The 10,917-nt window shown below is 49.7% G+C and overlaps 1 long non-coding RNA gene across 1 annotated transcript; it reads right to left on the reverse strand.

The window, feature by feature from the left end:
* Nucleotides 1-5,588: 5,588 nt before the first annotated feature.
* Nucleotides 5,589-10,234, reverse strand: LOC138690263 (uncharacterized). The gene is made up of 3 exons (XR_011329064.1): nucleotides 10,210-10,234; nucleotides 7,050-7,141; nucleotides 5,589-5,654 (listed from the first exon to the last, which is right to left on the reverse strand). It is a non-coding gene; the product is annotated as an uncharacterized lncRNA (long non-coding RNA).
* Nucleotides 10,235-10,917: the final 683 nt, after the last annotated feature.

Below are 10,917 nucleotides of genomic sequence, written 5' to 3' on the forward strand. Positions count from 1 at the left end.
ACCGTCCCCAGGGCCGTGGGAGCTAGCAGCCAGCCACGCAGAGCGCCAGCTCCACGCAGAGTTGTGGGCACGCACCGGGAGCGGTGCAGCTCTGCAGTGATGGGCACCCACCCGAAAGGTCCTAACGTGAGGACACGGACACCAGCGACGGGGACCTGGCGTCAGGTTTGTCCCCCCCCCGATCTGAAAAAGTGCTCGAATGCCCGAAAGCTTAGTTTGGTGGGTTTTTCCTCCCTCCCATTCCATCTAATCTAAAAGCGATTCCTCGCCCACTGGCCTTGCCTCTACACACCGGGAGACTTTCGGAGACCCTTGTCAGGCAGGTGCACACTCCTGTGAGCGGGCGGGCAGCTCCGCACCCCTCCTCAGGCAGCAGCATCCCCCCGGACACCAAACCCGGTCCCCCAGCTTCTCCCCTGGGCACGATGTGCCGGGGGGCGGGGGGGGGCCAGCCAGGGCCGCGGCTCACCCCTCCCAAAAGTCCTTTCCCCTCTTAGAGCATGAAGTGGACCCCCCAACACCTGCTCCCGCGACCCTCCCCAGGGCAGAACCTTCACCTCGGGAGCAGATAACGGGGTGGGTATTATTTTTTTGCTTTAAATTAGGGGGAAAAAAAATTATTTTTTTTTTAAAGAAAAGGCCCAGCGGCTCGCTCAGGTGCCGACAGCACCAAGGCAAAGCCCAGACGGGGGAAACCCGACCTGCCCGCACCGCCCACCCCCCCTTCTCCATCCCCGGCCCGTCGGGGCCGCTCTGCCCGGGGCTGGGGGGGTGGGGGGGAGCGGGCGGAGCGCTGCGGCGGCCCGCGGGGGTCTGAGGAGAGATTGGGGGGGGATCCGCCGCCGGCCCTTACCTCTGTGGCGGCGCTGGGAGCGGGCAAGGGGCCGCCGGCTGCTGCGACGGGGCGGACGGCGACTGGGCCGGCGGCACCGGGAAGTTTCTTTATATGATGGAGGGCGTCGGGCCCGGGCGGGGGGGGGAGGCGGGCCCCGGCCCGGAGGTGGAGCCGGCGGAGGGGAGCGGGGACTTTGCGAGCTGGAAAACATCTGAGGCAGTGACATATGCCTATTGCTGGTAAACAGACGCCGCGGGGCGGGGGGGGGGGGGGCGCAGCCCGGCGCCCTCTCTGCGTCCGCGTTGGTTTTTTTGTTTTTTTTTTTAAATCTATACAGACAGACGCATATACATAAATAGCATGGGGAAACTCCTACCTGCGATAGCCAGGCGGCTTTTACTGTAAAAGACCCAGCTAACTACACCCACCAGAAATATTCGAGACGGCGCCGGCCGGGCCGCCGGGGAGACGGCGGGGGCAGCCGCCCCCCAGCCCCCCACCCCCGGGGCCGCTGCCCCTTGCCCGCACCCCCTGCGACCCAAAGCCGGCTCGGCCCGGGATGGCGGGGGGGAGGGGAGAAACCCTCCCCGAGGCGAAGGGGGAGGCGAGCCGGCGGGCTGGGGGCTCGGGCTGGCCCCCGCTTGGCGGTCCGTAAGGTGTGAAATGGGGGATGAGGTTGGGGGGGGGCAGCAGCGGCCGCGGGTCCCAGCGAGCCCCGACGGGGCGGCAGCAGCCGGAGCCGGGGGCAGCCGCCGGGAGCGGGTCCTGCCCCGCTGAGTGGGGGGATGCTGTCCCGGGAAAGCCCGTCTTAAGTAGCGGGGCTGGGCGGTGGGTGACCCACTGGGTGGGCTGCCCGCCAAGTCCCCTGTCCTAACGTGGTGGGAGCCCGGGGGGGGGGGGTGAAGGAGCGAGGTCCGGGCTCGCATGAAAGTCTTTCTTAGCGCCTTTTGGGTTTCAAACACGTGTTTCGTGCCACGACGCTTTCTTGTTGTTGTTCTGTTTTAACGTCTCCAACATACATCCACATCCTTTCTGCCGTAACGTATCAGATCAAAAAACCAGTCATCGCGCGCGGTGCTGGCAGGCCGCCGGTGTGGAGGGTACACGCAGAGTTTAGGATATTAATTGCAAATCTTCAACGCCATCTTCTGAAATTTAAATGTAATTATCGCCACGTTTTGAGGGAGAAGGGAGAAGTGCAGGCGTTTTTAGATATCGGGTTTATAACACGCCATCCATCCTCTAAAAAAAGAATTGGCAGTGCCTGTCCAAAATCTTTTCAGTCACGAGTTAAGGCACCTTCAAAACATAGAAATGCGTCTTTGAGATTGGAGGTGACTGCCACCGTGAATCAAGATGAGCAACCACAGCTTTACCAAAAGACATCTGAAAGACTATCTGAAAATCCAATTTTGATTCCTAGGGGCAAGACTGTGTGGTATTCAGGGCGCCAACTGTAATTTCGTTAAGTATGAAACCACCTTGAAATATATCACTATAAAATGAACACTTCTAATGCCTTCTCTCTTTTGCACCTTTTAAGGCAGCAAATTCTGGGCCAGTGTGAAACATGCAGGTTTGATCTGCATTAGGTCAAACCCTTCTGGGGAAAAAAAGCATCTTTCTCAAATGCTGGAGAATGTTTTGAAAAAAATAGTTGTTCTTGTCCAAAGAAATCCATGTGTAGAGAGGTAGATGAGTTATACATTCAAAAATCTTTAAGAGAAGACAAAGTCAATCATAAAAAACCCAGACAGTACCTATGTGGGAAATATTACCTGGCTGGGTGGTTGGTTGCTGCAAGAACTCAAATAAGAAAACTGTCTCCAGTTGCCTAAACGTTAGAGGGGATGCTTAAAGCCAGACCCTACATGCACACTCGGCCTTTGCAAATAAGTCTTCTCATGAGTAAGACATGCTAATCTCATTAGCTTTGCTGACTTCGCTCCTCAGGGTTTCTGGACATCAGCCATTTCCATTTAAAATGGAAAAAAAAATTTAGGACCACCATTTTGGTCAGTAAAGTAGAAAACTCTGATCAATAACACAAGTGTGGTGTCTGCGTTAAATGCTGCAGCAGCGTGCCAGTAAACTTTCATTGGGTGCTTTTGCATATGCTGAGAGACAATTCCTCCCTAACGAGCCTCGCTGGTGATCTGAACACTTACAGCACCTCACAGCCTGTTCAGTTTTTCTAGTGATTTCCACACCATTGTGAGTGCCTGACCCTTCAAACCTTACCCAAAAGCCCCACTGCCTTCATGGAAGTTTTCTGTGTCAATGACCAAATTGAAGTCCTCTTGTGAAAACGCTCTTGCTGCTGTTTAACCACGGCAGTCACCGCTGGGCCTCCTGTTTTTTCACACTCTTAAGGTCACACTGACTAAAGGCATGCCAGGAAAAGTGACTGTTTCTTCTCAACAGTTGCTCACAAACCCTCAACGCATAGAAAGCTGGCTTCTGCTTTCACCAAACTCTGCCGAAGTCCCGGCTGACTCACCTGGGAATTGCACCCGAGGCAGAAAGCAGAGAGAGATGGCAGCTCAGGCTGGCTGCCGGGGGCTCTGTGGTACAGTTCCCCGTCGAAAGGTTCAGTGCTGAGCCGAAGAGCACACGTATTAAACGCTCTTGCGCTCAGGAGTTGACTCCTCCTTTCCTTCAGAAAGGGTGCCTTTGCTCTCCTGGGCGCAAAGCCTCTCCTGCCTCCCTAAAAAACCACGGGGTGAACCCACCCTCCGAGCCGGAGGGACCTGTCGGAAATACGCCGGAGGCAGTAGGGCCGGCGGCAGATACCCTCTGAGGATTGCCCCTCGTTCAGGGGCTCTCCCCGTGCCAGAGACCGCGAAATCCCCGCGGGCACCGGCGCAGGGGGAGTTCCTCTGTGCAGAAGAGGAACCTGCCGAGGGGGGAGCGAGGGGCACCCACTGAGGGGCTGAGGGCTGCCCCGGTTGCACCGGCCACCCATCCGCCTGCGGCTCTGTGCTTGCGACAGCAGGTCCCGGTGGGCAGTGAAGGTCCGGCGCTCCGCGCGCTCGCTGCAGCCCAGAGCGGACCCACCGGTGAGCAGCAGCGCGGCGGCCGGGGACCTCCTTCCCCAGCGGTCCAGCTCTAGTCTTGGGCGAAGACCCCGACCAGGGCTCTTCAGGAACCCAGCAAAGCTTGTGCTGAAGCCCTTGACAAATGACACCAGCACATGAGTTTTCAGAAGTGGATTAAGCCCCTAAAAGTGGTTTTGGAAAGCCCGCAGCTGCCTGTCTACATCTTTAGCTGCCTCAAAACCCCTCTCCTGAGATGGAGGTGTTCGAAAGGCGCAACACCTTGCTGTTGGCACTGGTTTCCACTGGATGTCTTCTTCCCTCAGAAGTCCTCACAAATCCCTGTTGCAAGTCCCTGTGAGATGCTGCCCTCCGCTGCCGAAGGCAGCGGCACAGCTCAGACCCCAAGAATCGGCACTATTAAAGCCTCGCAACCCCGCGCTTCAGTCAACAGCTCTCAGGCGTGGGGCTGAGTTCACAAGCCACTTACACAGCAGAAAGACCTCTGTGGATGGCACCGATGGAATCCTGAGACACTGTGGAAATTTGGGGCAGATTCCCAATTACTTTGCTTTATTCCAGCAAAGCACCTGCTCTACAAGCAGTCTAACACAAGTTGCAACAGGCGATTTTAAGCATCGTCTGGTGTCATAAGCGCTCCCTTCTCATTTTGGGAGGCTATTTGCAGTTCCTCTATTTAAAATAGTGACTCCTGAAACAGTGTTAGTCTATCATATATCTTCCATATTACTAATTACACAGTCATTTTAAACTGTTAGAAATAAAGCAAACCGGCAAGCATGGCCGTGTCTTTTAAGCAGAAAAGTCTCACAGTCCAGTTGCGATTATTTTGGGTGGATTTGGTGTACATTTTGTTTTCTTTTCACGTACTTCCCCTCCACTTTGTAGCCAAGAATATTTCAAACCGCCTTTCATAAGGCTACCTTCATACCTCCTCTGCACATCAGCCCGTGCCTGGGACTAAAATAGGCTTTCACTGCATGTCCCAGCACCTGAGATATCCTGCAGCTTTCCTTTGAAGAGAAAAGGTTGACGGCCACATCCAACCGACGCAGCACGCAAGCAGCAAGGCACCCTTCCCCTCCGCTGGGTCATCAGGCCAGGAGTTTAGAAACCCTGAGTTGACACCTTCACCCCTGCAAACAAACAGCAAAATTTTTACGGGCTTCCCACTCCTCGGGGCCTCCTGGTTAAGCAGCAGGCTGCTCGGGCGGCTAGTGTTGGGCTGATGGTGTTTTCTTTATAAAACAGGCACGGGAGGGCTGTGTTGCTGGAAGTGGGGGACAAAAGGCTTCAGCAGCGTAAGCACTGCTGCCCCATCCGCGCCTGCCAGCCGTGCCCCGAGGGCTCGGGTCCCATCCGGCACCTGGAGGGAGAGGTCGTACCATCGACGTTATACTGCCAGAAGGGAGAGCTCCACCAAGAGCAACACTGTTTGCTGGATGCTGGAGACCGTTTTAATGATAATGTAATCAATATATTCGCATCCAATGGCATTCTAAGCATTAATTTACTTTTTCTGGAAATTGGTGGTATTTCCATGCTCTTCCCGCCCCCCCCCCCCCCTTATTTACCTTTCCCCGTGTTTTCAGGGATCTCTGGTTATTCTTGGATCATCATTAACATCCTTCCCACCAGCAAGCCAATAACATTTCTATTTTCCCAAATGCCATGCTGAATTGCTGACCTAGGATCCAGAGGGCTACAGCTGAACAGCTCTTTCATAACCTGCTTCTGATGCTTTCCGACACTCCCCACGCTGGCTGGGAAAGGAGATACAAGCAGACTGTGACTTATGAGCAGATTTCTGAAATGAAAAATAACTCGTGTTCAGATTTATGGACTATTTTCTTCAATATGCAGAATATGTGTGAAAAGCCGTATGACTTGGAAATAATCATTCTGAGATTGCGTATCCTTGAGGGCAAAAGCTGCTGGAGGGTATCTAACTTCTATTTGTTTCTATTGCAGGTACAAGAGGTAATTAATAAATACTACTGCTGTCTGAGGAAAAAGCCAAGTGCCCTGAGAGAGTGCAGGGAACCCAAATGGTAGAGAAGGGATTTTCCTTTGGGAAGCCAGAGGAGTAAAGAGGAGTATGAAGGATAGGATTTGGGTACTGCTCCAGTGTCCAAACCGCCTGTTGTAGCCATCTGGAACCACAAAACATGAATGTTTCCAGTCTAAAACCAATGGGAGGAGTGGGCTTTACTCTTGAGGTGCTCTAGGCTTTATTAATTTTGTAAGGGAGAAAAACCTTGGATTTTGTGTGTCTGCACACAGACGCTCATGTGCCTGCATATTGCAGGATGCTGGTAACAATTCCAATTTTGCTAAAAGGTATTTTTAAAGCTTGCTCTGCACTCCTTGAAAAGCCATAAGGTAGCTCTGGATCGTCATCAGTCCAAGCAAGACAAGGTGAAGCTTCCTGAAACTTCAAAAAAGACCTGCAGTCACACAAATCTGATGATTCCACCAAGTTGAGGAAATGAAAACATGTGAGTGAGTAGTGTTGCGAATCAAATCATCAACATTATGAATAAAAACAATATTGAGAGTCTGTTGTTGAATGAGCAAGAAATTGGACTTCTTGTGTGCCAAGGTTGGTTGTGAAGTGCAGCAGCTTGCACCAGAGCGGCATCCTTTTCCCCTTCCCTTTTTCTGCATTAGCTCTATTTCTGAATATGGTGTCATCCTCCCTCCCCATCACCCCAAAGCAGTTCAACCTATGCTAGTCCAACCACCTTCATCGGCAAGCAGCAGTTATGCATCTAAAAAAAAATTGAAAAATTGTGGGGAAAAAAAAAAGAAAAAAAGTTGAAAAATTGTAGGGGAAAAAAAAGAAAAAAAAATTGTAAGTAGTTTTCAAATAAAAAAAATAAGGAATGCATGGTTGCCATCACTTAACAAAGTGAATTTCTGAAAATTTCTGAACAGAAATACATAAGTTATTTGTGAATAATATGTTTGCTTTGTCTTGAAATAATGCCTGTTTAATTCACAGGCAGTCATTGCATATTTGTTATTCCCTGTCACCGTCTGAGCAGCTGACGTGTTGATGACCTTCACCTCTCTTCCAGCTGTCCCTCATGAGTTCAGGCGAGGGAGGGAGCCGACTGCTCAGGGAGATGAGCATCACAAGGAGCCTGGTCACTCACCTGGTGCCGAAAGGAAATCTCTGCTCCCACGTGCTTTTGCTTGTTCTTGTTTCTTTGCTGATTGGCATTTGGTTGAAGAAACCAAAAGCTTCCTGTTTTGTGGAAAGGGGAAACACTCAATTTTCTGAAAAACTCAGATTTTTACCAGTCACCATTTCCATTCTTTAAAATGCCATGTATTAAATAATAGTAAGTACCGCTCCCTGTATTTTAAAGGATCACCCCCAACACAAAAGCTTTGGAGAGACAACCTGCCCTTAAAATAAAAACATTGAGCTGAGCATGATGTATTGCTGCAAAAATTTAAAATTTACAACAAATAAAAAGCTCTATTGTGGAAGCAGATCAAGAAAAAAGCCATATCTTTTTCCTGACTACTTTTAAAGAAGAATAGAGAACTTTTTTAGAAAAAACATTTTTTAAAAAATGTTGAGTTTTAATATGAAAACTCAAAACCTGATGTGTTTGGTATTTGACAAAACAGAAAAAAAAATGAAAAATGTGTTAGAATTCTCTTTTCAAGGCTTTAAAAATGTACATGTTTTTATTTGCTTACCATAGACAGACTGTTTTAGCACTTTTATTTTGGTGCTTTCTGGTTTGCTTAAGTGCAAAAATATTTATCATCTAATGACCTCTAGTAAACAAATCGGCCAGTTCTGCCTCATGTTCTGGTGCTGGCCAGGAGATGCTGAGAACAACCTCTCCGTTAACTCGAGTAATTTGGGACACATCTCTACTGGGCAGCTATTGAGGACTGCCAGTATCAAGCGAAGGAAACTAGTCCCCACTAATGTGGGGCACAGCATGGCCGCGTGTCCCCCCCTCCCTGGAGTAACGTGTCCATCCCGCTCCAACCTGGGAGCCTTCTAAATCCAAAGTGTAGGAGTACCTTTCCCCCCGCCCCCCATATACAACCTGCTTTGTTTGGAGTAAAAGGTGGGGTGGACAGGCAGCTAGATTTCAGGCCATCAACCCACCTGGCCAAATTTCTTCAGCTATGTCGTATCCTCAGAGCATTGCCCATAAATGTAGTTTACACGCTGCACTTGGCTGAAGACAACATGACTAATGCTGACAAAACCACTTACTGCATCTTGATCACAGGAGAAGTTAAACCAAGTTGGGGATGGTATCTCACCGGAGTGAAGTGAGGTGGTACCTCGCGCTCCAGAGGTGGTACCTGAGCTAAACACGATTTATTATGGTGACGAACAAGGTAAAGGCTGAATTCATGCCCCGGGAAAAATTCCCTTTTTGGACTCCATTTCCAGACTGCGGGACATGCAGGGAAAGGGTCAGGCCGGCTGTTGCAGGAGTGGGACAAGGATGCAGCTGGTGATGGGGGGGCTGCCACCTGGGTGCATGGGCTGGGGTGGGACCCCTCAGGATCGCTCTCCCGAGTCCTTTCCTCCAGCAAGGAAGAAGCGAATTTCCAGGGATTTGGGGAGCACTGAGCACTGGCTGGCACGTTGGTTGATTCCTGGTATGTTTTGAGGTTGTGAAGAGTCTGTGGCTGGATGACACCCAAGTGTTGGACATCCTGGGACGTGAGAGCCCTGTGCGCTGAGGAGGGGAGGCTGCTGGTGTGACCGCTTCAAATATTTTTGCTTTAACCAATCTTTGCTGGCTTTCATACCAGCATAATGTAAGTATTGTGCTTGGGTTAATTTGTATCTAAGTTCAAACCCACACAGTTTCCTGGGTTCAAAAGATCAAGTTGGTTTTGTATATTTTGGGGTTGAGGTTCCACTTCAAAGAAACTGAGCTGCAAGTAGCCCAGTTAAATCAGAAAATGACTTGGAGAAGGAAGGGATTAGGGTGACACAACAAGAAAAAAATCACTGAAGACTAAACACCAAACATTAAAAAAATCCACAAGATCTCTACTGCATACGTATTGCCCATTCTGCTCCCACTACCTACTACAATTCTCCGTTAAATATAAAACTGTCTGGCTTTTTCTGTCCTTTTGAATTGGAGCATCTCTGTGAAAAGCAATGCAAAGGAGGAATTTAAATGATAGAGAAAACAAATGAGAAGGGAGGGAGGTTTGGGAAGTTTCACAAAAACCATAGATGTGGCTGCCACTGAGAATTCCCTGCTTTAAAGAAACTGGGAGGGTCTCCTCTTGTTTGTGGCCACTGTAGGGTGGAAATGACTTGTGGCACATACATCCCTTTGGAAGGAGATGTTTCAGAGACCATAGGTATAGCATACTCTGTACAATTTCAAACATGATTTGGTTTCATCCTATCTTGATTAGTGAGGGGTAAATCCTCAGCCTGGACTTACTGAGCAGATGGTGATGAGATGCAGATGGTTGTGAGAAGGAGGTGGTGGCGATGGTCTAGCAGTTTGTGTTACCTTCTTCTTTTTGATAGACAAAAGAGGAACTCACAGCCCCAAAGGAAAAATATTTAGTGAGCCAGGGGGGCTACAACCTAAATTATTTAAAGAAAAAAAAAATCCACTTATTAATTGCTCTTCTTTAGGCAGCAACACAAATAACCTGCCTATGTTTTTCTGTTGAGGAGAGACCTGACTCGTCACTCACAGCAGCACAATGCAAGTTTGGCTGTGATCTAGAGGGAGCGAATGCAAGCCCTAAATGAATGTACAGTGGTATTTCACTTTGAAAAGAAGCGGGTCAGCCCTATTAGATGTGCAGAAGAATGATTTAAAAGGAAACAAGTCTTTGTAAACAAGGATTTCGGTAGAGGGCGAGAATGGGGGATAGCGAGTATGTCCAGTCAGAATTTCTCCTGCTATCAATGATCAGTCTAGCACGTACATAAAATCAGTGAACGCTTTCTGAAAGTTTTCAAAAACATGAAACACCTTCATTAGCTGCAACACCAAATGCAATCAAATGTCACTTTACAGCACAGTGCCAGATAAACCACTGGATCCACAGCGGTTTCAGCTCCAGCACTCGGATCACGGGGCAGCACAAACCGCTCAACAGGCCAGCTGCCCTAGGCAGGGGCTTTGGTGCAAGCTCTTGCAGGGGGGAAATCATCCTTCTGCAGTCCTGTGACAACGGGGCCATTCGTGTTACAGTCCTCCTTGCCAGGTGCCTTTATAAATGAGAGGGAATGGGAGCGTGGAGAATGCTCGACACTACAAAGTTTTAATAAAATTTATTAAAGTAACCTACCTCTCCTGGGATCAGCCTAGAGCAGCTTTGACATGGGTTTTCCATACTGTGGAGTAGGGTGGAAGGGGCAGCGAAACCAGTCTTCTCCTCCTCACTGATGCCTCCAAACAGCAGGCTATTGCCAGGGGCCAGAGGAGAGCGGTGGCTGCATTGCTCCTCAGCTGGCTGCGAGGCACGCTTCTCCCCAACGGCCAGTAAAGCCTGACGGATGCTTCTCCTTCCTTGGAGAGCCCTATTAATGTTAATAAGCCTTATTTCCAAAGATGCTGAGAGCAAGTAAACACCTGCGTGATGGAGGATAAAACTGCTAAATGCAAGGGAAAATACGCCAGAGCTAAAGTATTGTCAGAAGTCAGGAGGAAACTTCACAACTTCTTGGCCACTTTGGAAAAAGAGACTTGGCTGCTTTTGGAAATGTCTCCCTGAACAATGAATACATGAAATTATAGTAACAATATGTTATTACATCTCCTCCCACCTTTCTCCACTCCAGATCACAGCAGCTTTTGGTATCACCGTGTAAGGAAGGGCCATGGCGATCGTAGTGCTGCATCCCCAAAGGTCTTGTCAGGAGAATAACATTTGGGACCCAGTGAAATTTAGGTAGAGGAAAATCTTACGCCAGGTACTAGTCTGCGTATGTGCTGGCAGGGAGAACTGGAAAAGCTCTGCACAAGTGAGAGTGTGCGCACACACATCCAGAGGGTT

This window comes from Haliaeetus albicilla, chromosome 21, assembly GCF_947461875.1.
Source record: "Haliaeetus albicilla chromosome 21, bHalAlb1.1, whole genome shotgun sequence".
NCBI lineage: Eukaryota > Metazoa > Chordata > Aves > Accipitriformes > Accipitridae > Haliaeetus > Haliaeetus albicilla.